At 41.6% G+C, this 14,895-nt stretch overlaps 1 protein-coding gene across 3 annotated transcripts in view; it reads right to left on the bottom strand.

Moving 5' to 3' along the window:
- The window catches only part of LOC105300115 (core histone macro-H2A.2), a 46,166-nt gene extending 32,453 nt beyond the window's left edge, over positions 1 to 13,713 (bottom strand). The window contains exons 1-2 of one of the 3 annotated variants that reach the window (XM_011372163.2): positions 13,226 to 13,603; positions 8,256 to 8,319 (exon numbers count right to left, since the gene is read on the bottom strand). The gene's annotated coding sequence lies outside the window, so the exon portion shown is untranslated. Of the gene's footprint in view, positions 1 to 8,255; positions 8,320 to 13,225; positions 13,604 to 13,630 lie in introns of those variants that run through there. The other 2 variants (XM_023537825.1, XM_011372162.2) reach the window with 2 other exon arrangements.
- Between the last annotated feature and the right edge of the window lie 1,182 nt (positions 13,714 to 14,895).

The following is a 14,895-nucleotide window of genomic DNA, read 5'->3' as shown; positions in this document are numbered from 1 at the left end:
CGTACCATTTCTCGCTTTCCTGCTCAAAACAGGTATCATCCCTTTGTCCAGTGTCTCCACACTGAATATGGTCCCCGCATCACTAGTCATGCAGGAGCTGCCATCTTGCTTATCAGATCGTCTGCCGCAGTATCACAGTGCTTGTGATTAAGTAACTATAATTTTAGTTGATAATGGCTCCAAAGTGCAAAAGTAGAAATGCTGGCAATTCACATATGCCAAAGAGAAGCCATAAACTGCTTCTTTCAAGTGAAAAGGTGAAAGTTCTTGACTTAGGGAAAGAAAAAAAAAAATGTATGCTAAGCTTGCTAAGATCTATGGTAGAATGAATCTTCTATTAGTGAAATTGTGAAGGAAAAAATAAATTTATGCCAGTTTTGCTGTCACATCTCAAACTGCAAAAGTTACAGACACAGTGTGTAAGTGCTTAGTGAAGACGGAAAAGGCATTAAATTTGAGGGTGGAAGACGTGATCAGAAAACATGTTATGACTGACAGCAACATGTTGCACCAGAAAGCACTGAGCCTATATGAAGAAAAGGTATTGTATATACAGGAAAAAACACAGTACAGCAGGTCCTCAGATAATCATTTTATTATAATGTTGATGAGAAAAAGAATCAATTCCTGTCTGGGACCACCATTCGTGTAGCGTTTGCATGTTCTCCCCCATCTGTGTGGGTTTTCTCTGGGGCTTCAGTTCCCTCCCACACCTCAAAGATGTGCACGCAGGGTGAGCTAGTGTGTCTAAGTTGTCCCAATCTGAGTGAGCTGTGGATGTGATGTGCCTTTGTGATGGAAAGGCATCCTGTCCAGGGTGGGTGCCTGCCTTGTGACCCTGAGCTGCCAGGAGAGAGGCTCCCAGGTACCCCGCAACTTTGAACTAGAATAAGCGGGTTGGAAAATCATTATCTTACCTGTTATATGAATTTTTCTTAAATGTATGTATAGCTCACATTTATTTCAATGTTTAATATTAGAAGTGTTTTGGGTTTTTACTTAGAAGTTTGGTGATATATTTGTGAACAGAATGATGCCTTAGGAAGTTAACTCTAATTTGTATCAATTAGCCTGTGGCGATATTGGTTTCATTATACATCATTTCGCTTAAAGTCACAGTTTCCAAGAATCTATCAAAGATATTAAGTGATGACTTACTGTATATATAGGATTTGGTTCTATCCATGGTCTTAGGCATCCACTGGGGATGTTGGAATATACCTCCTGTGGATAAGTGTGTGTGTGTGTGGGGGGGTCTTATTAAGTAGCCAGGAATACAGGATTAGTGAATAGTCAACTACTTGCTCCTAGGGAAAACAGGATTAGGTTGCTATGAGCCTCTAGTCAACTTTTTTCGTCAATAAATCAATACATACCGTTGTTTTATGTATGTTTAAAGACATCTTATTTAATATGTATTATTGATTCATTTACATTGCACTCATGGCAAATAGCGCTACAACTTATACCCGAACAAGCCTTATCTAACACATGTATTTTCTCCATAAGGCACATCACAGGCTTTTTGTGCTTAGGAACACTAGACGGCACTTCAGGACTATGCTTGGGGTGGGGGTTGGGGTGCATTTTAAAGTGAAGTCACCAAGAGAAAGCACAAAAATGTGAAAAATGTGGCACTAAGTAGACCATGAAAAAGACTGGTTTATTGGGTGAGAGATGAAACAAGAAGGCAGAGTGTGGCCTTGTTTGACCTTAGCTGGAAAGGTGTGCAATGAATGGCTCAAATTTTTTGCTGCTCTGTGCATCATTTTTTTTTTTTTTTTTTAGGCGGGGCAACCTTTGGTTGACCTCACAGATTGCAAGGACCTTGTCAGTTTACAATCCCTTATTTTTTTATGCCTACAGCACCTTGTCTTCCTAGGTGGTCTTCCATCCAAGTACTAACCAGGCCTGACCCTGCTTAGCTTCCGAGATCAGACAGGGTCAGACAGGGTGGCATGGCTGTAGACTCTGTGCATATCCTTGAATGACAGCAAAAGCACCATAAGTAATGTATTGACTTGGGGGTTACAAATAAATTTTAGCAAGTAGGAAAATTTATAAATACGGAATCCACAAATAATGAGAATCGACTGTATTTTTCCTTGTTCTTGTTTACAAAAGAGAAATGTGTCTTTATTATATCCTAAATATCACTCAGCTTCTCAATCATGTAGTTCTTTGTAGGGGCCACTTCCTTCCCAGAGACATTTATCCTGAAGCCCTCCGAGCTCCAATGTGGAATGGTTGTTTTACCCTGTGGTCATCCTGGGACTGTGTTCTCGGTTCATCCCCGATCCCATGGCTTCCTCTTTCTTGGCTTTCTCGCTTGTTTTACTGGTGATACACCTCATGTAACTCTACAGAGAAGTGAACTTTGTTTTCTTACAGAAATAGAACTGTCTTCATTGAATGATCTTTGGATGATCATTTGGTGGGGTATATAATTTTTAGCATCAAAATCATTTTGCTTCAACATGTTGAAGCCACTGAGCTATTGTTTTTAGCATCAAGTGTTACAGATAAGTTTAGTGCTCTATATCCCAAGCTTTCAGATTTTCTCTTTATGTTCTAAAATGTCACAAGGATGTGTCTCTAGGTGTGGGTCCTCTCCTATTGCATTCGTCCTGCTCAGCACTTGGCCATAAACTTGTTCAATCACAAGATGTGTCTTTCATAATTCTGGGAATTTTCTGCTTTATATCTGTTTTTCCTCATCTCTATTTCTCCCACTTTTCTCTACTTTCTCTTACTGGGATGCCTGTAAACCAAGTATTTGATCTTCTGGATTGCTCCTCCAAGTCTCACACCTTTCCTTCTTTTTTTTCAGTACTTTTAATATGTAATTTTGGTAATCATATTATTAATTTCCAAGAGCTCTTTCTTGTCCTTTGTTCCTTTTTCGTAGCATCCTGTTCTTTTATGAATGCACTGTATATTCAAATCTCTCTGAAACTAGTTAGGATGTGTTTACGTTATCTTCTGTTCTCTAAATTATTTTACCCAACCAGTTGTCCTATGTATATGTTTTCATCTTTCTCTTCCATGTTGGCTTTCCTTAAATGTCTGGTGATCTTTGGTTATACACCGATATTTAAGAATGAAAGACAAAGTTGACCATTATATGCAAATAGAGAAGCTTTCCTCAACTATTGTTTGGTAGGCATAGTTCCTGTTTGAGAGCTCTGCGTGCTTGTGCAGGGCATGCCAATTAGCAGGCATCACTGTAGAGTGCGCCATTGGCAACTGAGAACCTCTGAATGCCAGAATGTAGGAGCTTTACTTTTTGGAGCTATATTCATCCTAGAAGTTCTAAACCTAATATGTAGTTGTTCAATTTCGTTAGAAAGGACACCTGGATTGTTAGTTTGAGGAATAAATGCCAGATTGCCAGAAACTCTACTAGGAATAGAGGAGGGAGAGAGGAGGACTCATCTAGCTGTTCTGGAGACAGACCGTCACTGACTCCCCACTTCCCACTCTAGCGCAGCTCCCTTGTGCTTTAATTCTTAGCTGTGGCTTTCCCTGTGATGTTGTCCACAGTTTCATGCACTTTCAGTCTTCCAGAAAGTTGCTGAAATCTCCTATCTGCTGATGACCAATACCAGCCCCTGCCCCTTTGTTATTAAGTGTTTATTTTCTTTGTATTTCTTTACCATTATTTTTGGGGGGCTCCAGAGCTAGAAAACACGTGTTCAGTCCCTCATTTTGAACTGGAAACTCAAAGCGTCATTTTAATTTAACATCTTAACACACGTCATTTGGGAATTAGCCTAGAAATGTGTATGCTGACAAAGAGAAAAATCTCAACTGTTTTATAATTGAATAATAATGTCATATTGAAAAATTTAGATCACTTTCATCACCAGGTGAGTCATTGGCAACTAATTGGTCTTGAGATAATTGAGGAATATAAAATTTTGTATCAAGAGATTGTATAAGACTCATTAATATAATAGAATCAAATTCAGCGTGTATTTGTATGATTATAGCACATACGGAGTTCCTATAAACAATATTTAAAATTATACTGTAATTCTGGGAGGAGAGAAAAGAAAGAAAAAATCTTAATCCTGATTGAATGAACTACTGTTGGTGGGAGCAGCAAACTTTACTTAATACACTGACTGCTTTCACAAAGATAAAATAGTCTGGTTTCCTTAGACCAATATTTTCTTTTAATTTAAATCAGTTCTTTCCCAAGCATAAAGAGCTGATGAAGAATAAACCATCTTTTTCGGCATCATGCAACTTCCTGAAATTTTTATTGTATGTAAACCGATGAGGAGCTTAACAAACTCTAGACAATCAGCAAGGTGGTCCATGAGAAGCTGCCCGCAATCCTGATTTAAATAACTATTTTTTTTTCTGTTGTCAAGCTTCTGCAAAGTGGCTTTTAAAAAAGAGAGAGTAGTCAGTCGAGACTGAGAGCAATCATTATAGGCCAGCCTATCACAGGTGAGGTTTGGCTGGCCTGATGATCCACCTTGACAAAGGATTTGGAATTACAAAACAGCTTATTTTAAAGTTCTCTTTGAGACTTATGGACACAGACAGTGGGTTACTGATTACCAGAGAGAAAGGGGGAGAGGGAAGATATAGGGGTTAAGGGGGTCAAATATTTGGTGACGGAAGGAAATCTAACTTTGGGTGGTGAACACAAAATGCAATATATATATGACATACTGTCGTACACTTGAAACTTATTTAATGTTATTCATCTATGTCACCCCAATCATTTTTAATTAAAAAATAAAGTTCTCTTTGAGATTATTCTCTGTAGAAGTATACAAATCAAAATGCTTTCATATGTATACTATTTTACATCTAAAAATAAGAGGTCTTATAGCTTTTTAATGACGGAATAAATTTAAAAAGAACTTTGAAGTGTACATGAACATGAAATTCAGTGTCATCCCCTAATGGATTCGTTTACCATTTTAAAATTGTCAAAATGTATTCAACTTATTCATTTTTAGTCCCCATGCTATTTCCCTAATCTGTAGTATCATGCTTCAGAATATTTTATATTGTAAATATTTATGAAAAAACAAAGTAGACACTGCAATGAAGCATCTTTACTCTGTCAGATGGAAATTATCCTTTGAGAGAATAAAATGGAATTAAATAAAATTAGATAGGACATAAGGGAATTCAATATAAATACATTAACTATGTATAGAAATACATTTTTAAAGGGTATGAAAAAATCTCTTAGGCTTACAACTAGTAGAATTCTAATATATTTTGGTGTGTTACCCTAAGTACTGTATTAAAATAATAATAGTTTGTTAGTATTATTTTGTAGCTGTAAAAACCATTTTCAGTAATACTAGCTAAATCACTTGCTCTATTACACTTCCATTTATGAACTCCAAGGGCAAATCATTATTGTACAAGTAATACTTTCCAAACCATTTTCTTCCAAGGCCACCTTTAAGTGAATGAGAATAGTCAATAATTTTATCATCATATCTGTTAAAGCACATTAACTATTTATAATGTAAAGAGCTCTATCAAATGCAATTTCATCAAAATGACACGTGGATCAAATTAACCAAATTAACCATCCATGAACGTTAGAACCAAGCATTAACCCGATTTATTTAAATTATACCATTGGATTACAAATCATTCCCTTTTTAAAAAGTATTTCAAGTCATGTCCTGAAATGATCTAGCGGGAAGCTCAACTGCCAGTGCATTCTTTATAATTCAGAGGCAGAGAATGTGTGCCCATCTTGGGCATTCTAAAAGGGAGCAGAACTTAAGATGGGAGCAGATATGGAGTAGATTAGGCTATCTGCTGCTACTGGAGTATACAATGACTTTTAATGCGCTTTATCTTTGTTGAACCTGAACTACTTTTTTAAAAGAGAAAAGTACGAGCTGTTGACATACATCGTGTTTCCTTTTTATTAGCCTTATAGAATTTTCTATTTTAAATATATTTGGCCATCTGTGGGTACTAGTTGGATGAGAAATGAACGTAGATGAATGAATAAAAATAACTAGTTCTCCTCGAATCAGAATTACAGCAATGCATCCCAGGAGAAAATGAACCAGTTTACCTTCTTGAATCTATTTATTTATGGAAAACAAAATAAAAACAAAACCCCTCACTGGGGCCAGCCTGGTCTCTTGTCTTTTTGCTTTTTGGGAACTGACAAATAGGATTAGTGGGCAAGCTATTCTGTTTCCTCAAAATCTGAGTTTCAAGTTAGTAGTGAGGTTTATTGCTATAAACAGTGGTCCGTCTTGCTTTTCTGAGCAGGGCACTGGCTCTGTCTGAGCCAAGAGGAGCTTTTCAGGTGGAAGTGAGGGGATCCGGGAGCTCCCTTTGGGTGTGGGAGTGAGCGTACCAATACCAGAGAGCAGGTGGGCTGTAGCCCCAGAGATGTCCATGACTGCTGGGAAACTGGGGACCAGTTGTGGACTCTCAAAGCTAGCGTATTCTGTGCTCTAAGCAGAGACAGCTGCCCCAGGACCACTCTTTCTCCATCCCTCCCCCTGCCTGCTCCTCCCTACCCTGTTTTCTTTACTGTCAGTCCTCAGGCAGTGCAAAGCTGTGGCTTTAGTCGCGGTGTTCCATGCGGGTGACAGGCAGTATCGCTCCCTGGTCATCTCTGTGGGTCTCCTACAGCCCCTGGGCCCTGGCACATTGTATTAGCTGCACCAAGTAAGGGCAACCACCAGCCGTACAGTGTCATTACATCTGTGGGTGGAACCAGCTAGACCTCTAGAAGGGATCATAGTGGTAGAATGGAAGGTGCAGTGGACCAGAGGGTGTGTGAGCTGTGGCCCTTTGGCAAATCAGCTGGTTGTTCAGAACTTCTCTTTTGCTCAAATAAAACCTTTCAGGAGCTGTAATATATAAAACAGATGGAAGGAAGGGGAACTGTGTTGGTTGGAGAGGGGAGGTGCCTGGGAATCTCAATGGCTTGATACCCTCCTTTCCTGCCTTGGGCCTCTGAGAAACTCTGGACTCTGGGGAGCTCCACCTGAGAACCAGTGTACCAGTTGACCTCTGAGGACCCCTGCAACATGAAAGATGTTGCTATTCTACAAAGATGCTCAAAATGTCACTCCTTCTGACCCCTCCTCCCATCTGTTATATTCATAGAGATGGAACAACTGGGTAGAATTAAGTCACATCCAGGGTAGAATCAAGTCACATCTTTCCTTTGAAGTCACTATTTCATCACCTATAATAACCACAGAAAAGAAAAACTGGGCCTGGAAACTCTGCTTTATTTGTTTATGGGACTGCCTCTTTACCCCAAGACAATAATCTAATTGTTCTCTACAGAACAGCTGAGGTGAAAATCCAGTTTAGTAGCAAGAGTGCAACACTTGAGTTCATTGAATTTCTGGAAGACTAATCAATTTTGAAGTTTAGCACCGTGGTGGGGAACCCAGTTAATTATCATCCGATCTAAAAGTTTATGTTGTGTGTTGTATAAGCTCTTGGAATTCTTTTTTTTTGTAGTCTATACCACTATTTAATTTTGATGGCGTTATTGAACAATGAAGGCAGCACAACAACCAAGTCATGTAATTCTGTGTCTATACTATTAGCAGTGCCAGGCCAGTAAACATAGGGCCTGGGTTTTCTAGGGTAAGTTTGATTTTATTTTGTTACATTTTGTCCTGTAGTCATGGGAACACCTCAGATTTAGGCATCTAAACTATATCATCAGGACTGCCTCTCATCCAGAAACAACCCTCAAATCTTTAGTCAGACTATGTACTCCAATTCTGGGCCAAACAATATGGTTGCTGTAGCTAATTCTTCTGATATCACAGAATCAGCTCGAGTCCATGTCCCCGTACCGAGGCTGATGGTCCCACACATATTTGCACACACATTTCTGTCAAAGCATAAGAATTCTGACTTGAATTACTCCATTCCAAGTCCAAATTGGCAATGCCAGTCAAATAAATCGGGCAAAGTATGATGAATGGTGAGATGGATAAAAGAACATTAAAGGCTTCAGAGAAACCACCAAATTTATCTCATTTAAGACACTGTGACAAGATGGTTTAAAGTATGTGGCTCAGTCTGATGCTTTTATCTTTTATCTGACATAGTCAGGTAAAACAGCGATGCAAATAAGGAGTTTTAAAATAAAAGTTGGCATATACTAATATTAAAATAATCTGAGAGTCAGTGGAATGCTGGCAGCTCCTTGTTCTTATCACACGGACTTAAGGATATAGGGCTGAGAAGTGAAGTTGTTTGGGCTGGAATCCTACCTTCACCATCCATCAGTTGTGTGGTAGGTGACCTTGAGCATGTTCTTAACCTCTCTTTTCTTTTCTGTAAAATGTGTATGAAAGTATCTTATTTAATGCACTTAATAAGAATTAAATAGGTTAATACATATAAAGTACTTAGAACAGTACCTGGCAGGTAGTAGGCATTTAATAAACATTGGCTATTATTTCCATTGACATTTCCACAAAAGTTTTAGAGAGTTATTTTCATGGAATGCAGGCTAACATTGTCCCTCCACTTTAAAAACACTACAGTTGACCTTTGAGCAATGCTGGGGTTAGGGGCTCCAACCTCCTGTGCAGTTGAAAATCTGCATATAACTTTTTCTCCCCCAAATTTAACTACTAATAGATTGCTGTTGATCAGAAGCCTTACCTATAACATAAAGTCGATTAACACGTTTTATGACATATATATGTGTATATATGTATATATATGTGTGTGTATATATATATAATATGCTATATTCTTACAATAAAGTAAGTTAGAGAAAAAAATATTAAGAAAATCATAAGGAAGTGTGACTGGAGCATTTTCTCAGTCTGTTGAGATCTTGTTTCCAGGTGTGTTCCCTGTTTGGCTCAAATAAACTCAAAAAAAATTCTCTACATGTTTGGACATTCTTACGTTGACAGAAAATACATTTACAGTATTTATTTTAAAAATTCCACATATAAGTAGACCTGTGCAACTTAAACCCATGTTGTTCAAGGGTCAGCTGTACTGGAAAACTATAGTGCTTCATGTTCTGTGTATGATAACACGAGGTTTAAAATTCAGCAACATCTTTCTACTTCCCTTACTGATTTTAGGAACTGGTGTAACAGGGTGATAATAAAATTTTAACCTTGGGAAAACTCTGAGAGCCATATAACATACTGAGAACCACCCTGAGAGGGAATACTTTGTTTTTCCCAAGGCTGGGCGCTTTTGGGGTCCTCCTCATCTAATCCTATATTTCCCAAATTCCATCTGCCTGAGAATTTATAATCATCACAATGTTAGAATCATAGGATTTCACAAAATCATAATCTAAGATTGAGAGGGACTTGAGTGATCAATCATTTAGTTTCCCCTAATTTCAGCCACAATAAAAGGTGTGGCATGGGAGGGGCAGTGGTCATTAAACAACTTGTCAATGGCCACACAGTCTGGGTGAGACCAGATCTAGAACCAGCACCCTTACACCCACTTCTCGAACCCCAGTCTGGGACTGTTTTCCTACACTCTGTTGCAGGTTTCATCCCCCATGGCACCTAGCATAGTGTTACATACACAATCTACATTCAGTAAATATTCCTTAAGCGAGTGAATGAATAAATGAAACCAGCCTTAAATATTTCTTTCAAAAGCTGTTTGGGGTTCTTTTTGTGACATATTTTAGGAAATGAATTATCTTCTCAACACTTCTCTCTCCCTCCAATCTAATTCCCAACATACATCCCAGTGTGCATCCAGGAGAAAAAAAAGTCCCCATCCTTTTAAAAACATCACCTTCCAATACCGTTGTTAGACTTCTCATCCTCTACTGGTTCATTTTTTTTTCTTCTAAATCTAATTTAAGACATTTATGGAATCATAGTGATGAAAGAAATGGTGAATTGTTCATTTAGTTCACTCCTCAATCTGAACTTTGGCAGGGCAGGCCAAGACTCAGCCTTGCAAGGGAATTTACATAATTCTGTTGAAAGAGGAGGAACTAGCTGGAGCTCTGTGCCTGCATCAGGTTTCCTTCTACCTGTCTAGTCTCCTTTCCCCTAGCACAATCCCTCCCTTTCAGCCTAGAATTCTATTCTCCTTTTAAAAATTGTTGTGACATTTTGAGTTTTATTACACATTATCAATCATTTTTAAATTGTTAATTGTATTTAATTACCAAGCAATATATTCAAAATTTCAAATATTATAACCATGGTTATAAATGGGTATAAATAATATGACAACTCAAGAGTTCCTCCAATTCTTGTCTCTTTTAGTGGATTTCTTGTTCCACACCCTCCTTGCCCATTTATGTAAGTTTTGTTAGTTACAAATTTAATTTAATTTTATTTTCACATAAATGGTACCATACAGTATGTACGCTTCTGCAATTTGCTTTTTTCATTAATACTATGTCTTGGTAACCTTTCTGTCTCAGTATAGATAGACTTATTTCATTCTTTTTAATTGCTGCCTTATTTTCCAGAAGATACCTATACCAGAGTTTACTTAGCCTTTCTCTGTTGATGGCCATGAGGTGTTTTCAAGTTCAGAGCTACCAAAACTCTGTAATGTCAGGGAATTACATAATCTGTGCACAATGTGTCTGTTTCTCTAGGACACATACCAAGAAATGAATTGCTGGGTCACAGAAGGTGCACATTATTAATTCGAATAGTGTCAGACTGCCCTCCAAATTGGCTCTATCATTTTACACACCTGTCAGCAGTATGTGCAAATACCTATTTTCCCACCAGCTTTCCAATATCAATCACTTTTTACCTTGTTTTAACCTGCATATATATGGTTTATCTCCTAGGCTCGGGGTTGAAAGCTCTCTGAGAGCACGTTCATGGCAACCTCATATTTGCATATATCCCCTCATTCAGAGATATTTAATAATTGGTGTTCAATAAGGGTTTGTTGAATGATCTCTAACCATAAGTTCTTTGCTAATTAATCTCTGCAAAACACACTTCAAACGCATTTACCAAGATTGTATCTAACTTTGAGGTTATTTCTTAAGAATGAAAAACATTCTTAAGAAAGTTGGTTGAATTTTTGCACATCACTCCCCCTGACCAAGTTACAGATATCTTTCATTTAAAGTTGCCTAAGACAGGATTCCCTCCTGCTTTGCTGGCAGGAGGCGGTGAAAACAGACCTGGTTGTCTCAGACAATAGCTAGCAGGGTGTACCACCCACTGGGAAAGAGCAGACTAAAGGCGCCTCAGAATCCCTGGGAACTAGATAGCAGATAGAATGGTGAGGGAGTAAGGTCAGGATCTTTGGAACATTCTGGATCCATGGAGGTAAATTCTTTTGTAGAGTTTTGAAATAGAGGAAACCATTAATAATGTCTGAAACATGGCAATAAATGGAACCAGGTGAGGAGGAACTGTGACAGGGTAGGGAAAACTCGAGTGGCGAACTGGGCGTATTTTTAAAAGAAATTTAGATACAGGAAAGAGGTTTTAAAGGTGTGAATTACACAATTCAAGAGAAACTTTTCCCCGAGGCGGTGCCTTTATTTATTGACATGATAATTTTAGCATTCCAAATCTTGGCACTCTGAACATTTACTTGAAAATAAGTTTTCCAAAGGGGTAAGAGATAACTTCCAGTTAAGAATGAACGCATTGAGAATTATGTGTAGCTTAGTGTGTTTCACAAAGGAACTGGTCCTAGATAAGAAACAACATAAACGAAGGCACATTTCCGCTCTTAAGAATGTTTCTATTTCTTTAACGGATTGAACTGTTTCAGTAGCAACTGTGCAGCCCTGCGAGGGTACAATTTTATTTCGACACAAACACAAATGAGAAAAGAGAGGAAACCATTTGCTATGGTGGATTGACTGCCTTTAGGGGGATGGGCTCCTGAGGTCTGGGACTCTTAGACTTGGGCCCTGTTTTGAATTCGCCTGGGTTGGCCGAGGCTGGACTGATATCTCGGTTCACCAGCGCTGCTGAAATACAGAAAGTGCCTTTTACCATAGGGTCGTGGTTCTCACTGCACCACCTCAAACACATATGGACCCGTGCTTTGGTTTCTGAACCCATTTCTTCTCTCCCCTCTTATTAGCAGTAACCGGGCCTAAGTCAAACCTGCGGCGGCCCATTTCAGAGACTGGAAACCCCTAGAGGAGGCGCATTTGGCCCTTCGTGGGCTCAATTCCCTCTTGGCCATTGTTGTGTGGAACAAAGAGGGCAGGATCGGAGGGCGCCCCCACGAGGAAAGGTGGGGAAAGACACGCACGGGCGCGATTTAGGCTGTAACTAGGGTGCTCCTCGAGAGCGGGCTGAGAGCCCCGGGAGGCAGGGCCGGTCCCCGCCCGCCGCGCCCCACACACGATTAGCACCACGACTGGCGCCCGGCGCAGCCTTAACTTGCGTCGCAACCACTTTACTTTCATTCCTCCTTTCCTTATTATTATTTTTTCCCGCGCAAAGCGGGAACCCGGGACTGCCCCAAGCGAGCCGTGCAGGGGCCGCCATTTCCCGGGGAAAGCGCGGCGCGCGTCGGCACCGGGCGCCCCGGAAAGAGAAGCGGAGGGGAGTGCCCGGCCCGAGCCTCCTCCGCGCCGGCCCGGGGCTCACGGCTGCTTGCGGCGCCCGGGTCCACGCGTCCTCGCCCCCGCCGCCCCGCGTCCCCAGCTTGACCTTCCCCGGCGCGGCCCGCCCCCGGGCCCGGTCCCTTCCCTCCGCCCCCCTTCCATTGTCAGCCCGGGGCAGCCAGCGCCCAGCCTGGGGACCCTCAGAGGCCCCCGAGCGGCCCTGCCGGGCTCCCTCGTCCCCTGCGCAGCCCACTGCCCCCGGACCGGTCCCCCCGGCGACCGGGCGCTTCCCTCTTCCCTGTTCTGCGCCGCAAACTCCGCATCCCCAGAAGCCTTCCACTCCCTACAGGTCCAGCCTTGTCTGGGGCCCGCCACTGGACCCCGCATCCCTCCTCCTCCCTCCCTCTCCGCCCAAGATGCCCCCAGCTCCTCGCCGGCCGCAGGAATTTTACCGCTTCTTTAGCAGTCCCTCCCTTTATTTCCCGAGGAAGCAAGTTGGGTAGCTTGATTGTTTCTTTTTCTTTTTCTTTTTTTTTTTTGCGGGGAGGGTCGATTTTCCGGGGTGCGCCCGCAAGGACTTGGCGGCGGGGAGAGGCAGGGGTTCCCTGGCCCCTGCACTGCCCCCCCCGGTGGGTTTTGTTTCCAGACCCTCAAGCCCCCCGAACAATAATGCAGTCGCCATGGCGGGCTCACCTGGTGCTGCGCCGCCTGCTCCCGGCGCCCGGTGCCCTCTGCGCGCCGCTCCCCGGGCGCAGGTTCGGCCCGCACGGCGCCGGTGCCGGGCAGGACTCTTTGCCTTTCTTTAGGTTCTATCTGTGCGTGTCAATGGCGGCAAGCGGCAGTTCTCCGGGCCGCGGATAGTAGCGGGGGGAGGAGGAGGAGGGAGAAGGGATTGCTCCTTCTCCACATAACCACCTCTAGGAGGAGTCGCTCAGCCTCATCCACCGCCAGCCCAGGCTCCGCGACGGGTCCGGGGCTTTCGGTAGGGCTTGATGAGCTATTGTCCTTCAGGAGCATTAATGATGAAACCGTGCGGCCACCGCGTCGCTGGCGGATCTGCGGGATGAGCTGAGGGCCACTTGCTAAGATGAGGCTTACCCCAGAGCTGGAGACAGAGGCGCTATGGTCGCGATCCAGAATCTCCTGTTAGCAGGATCCACCTTTGGTGGAAGAAGGCGTGGGCGCTCATCGGGCAGTTCTGGAGAAAGCCTTAGAAGGTGAAAGAGAAAAATGTCACCTAAAATGTTTTCGTGTCCTTAAATAATAATAAATACATTAACATGTGTGTCCACCACTGGGACGATACCATAGGGTGGCCACAGCCACAAACCGAGAATTTATGTCCATGCCTGTGGGTTTTTTATAAATTAAGACCAATTTAGAATCCAGCGTTGCGTGATATTTGGAGTAGCAAATGTATGTTTTGGTGGGTTAGATCGTGTGCATGGACATGATTTTTAATTTGGTTGCTTTACAGTATGTTAATTTATAATATCTCAGCATGTATTAAGATTAGTACGAGGCTACTGTCTTAAGGACTAATTTTTATTAGTTTCGAGAAAATAAATTTTTACCATGTTGTGGTGGACAATATTAGGTGTGAATAGTGGGATTAGTAGTTGCTCTGTTCCTACTGAAAGCCAGCGCTGCCCTTTGTAACGCGAGATGTTGGCCAGGGCTCCATGGCTGGCTGGGGGGTGAGTCAAAGGAATTTGTTTAATTTCAGTGGGAAATGCTAACTTGCTATGGGCCAGCTATGCTTCCCCCGCTTTCTCCCTGATGAGTCAAAGGATTGTGAGAGGCAATATTGTGATCTTTTCGCAAAAGAGAAGCTCACAAATTTCCCTAGCATTGGCCAAATGGATGTTTCAAAGCCTCCCCATTTGGTAGTATTGTGTATATTTGCCCCTATAAACTTATAAATGTTTTAGCAATGGGGAATTGGGGGGCGACTGAGAGCCTCCAATTGCTTGAGGGGAAGAACCCAAATGCCCACTGCCTTCTGGATTTATACTAGTTAACCAGGGCTGTTGATGTATTTGGTAGATAGCACTTTAGACCATGTGCATTTTAAACAAATATTTTGCTCAGAAATCAGTCAACTTCTCAAAAGATCATGCATGTATCATTAAGATATAAATAAAACTCGCTCTGTTTAAATCTCGTAGGGCTTCTCAAACTCTTCTGAACCCAGTGGTCTTAGTTTATTAGGACTTGCTTCACTGGTCTTCCGATTCTTTTTACCCTCTCTCTGTATGACCTCACTGTTCTTTGTCTTTGAAGGTACTCTCCAGGTTGGATAAAGTCCTCTTTTCCGAAGACATATATTTAAAGGGTTTCAAATGAACCCCTGAGGCATCTCA

This window comes from Pteropus vampyrus, unplaced genomic scaffold (genome assembly GCF_000151845.1).
Source record: "Pteropus vampyrus isolate Shadow unplaced genomic scaffold, Pvam_2.0 Scaffold202, whole genome shotgun sequence".
NCBI lineage: Eukaryota > Metazoa > Chordata > Mammalia > Chiroptera > Pteropodidae > Pteropus > Pteropus vampyrus.
Note: the sequence above shows the minus strand (reverse complement) of the source record. Positions and strands in the feature narration are given on the sequence as shown.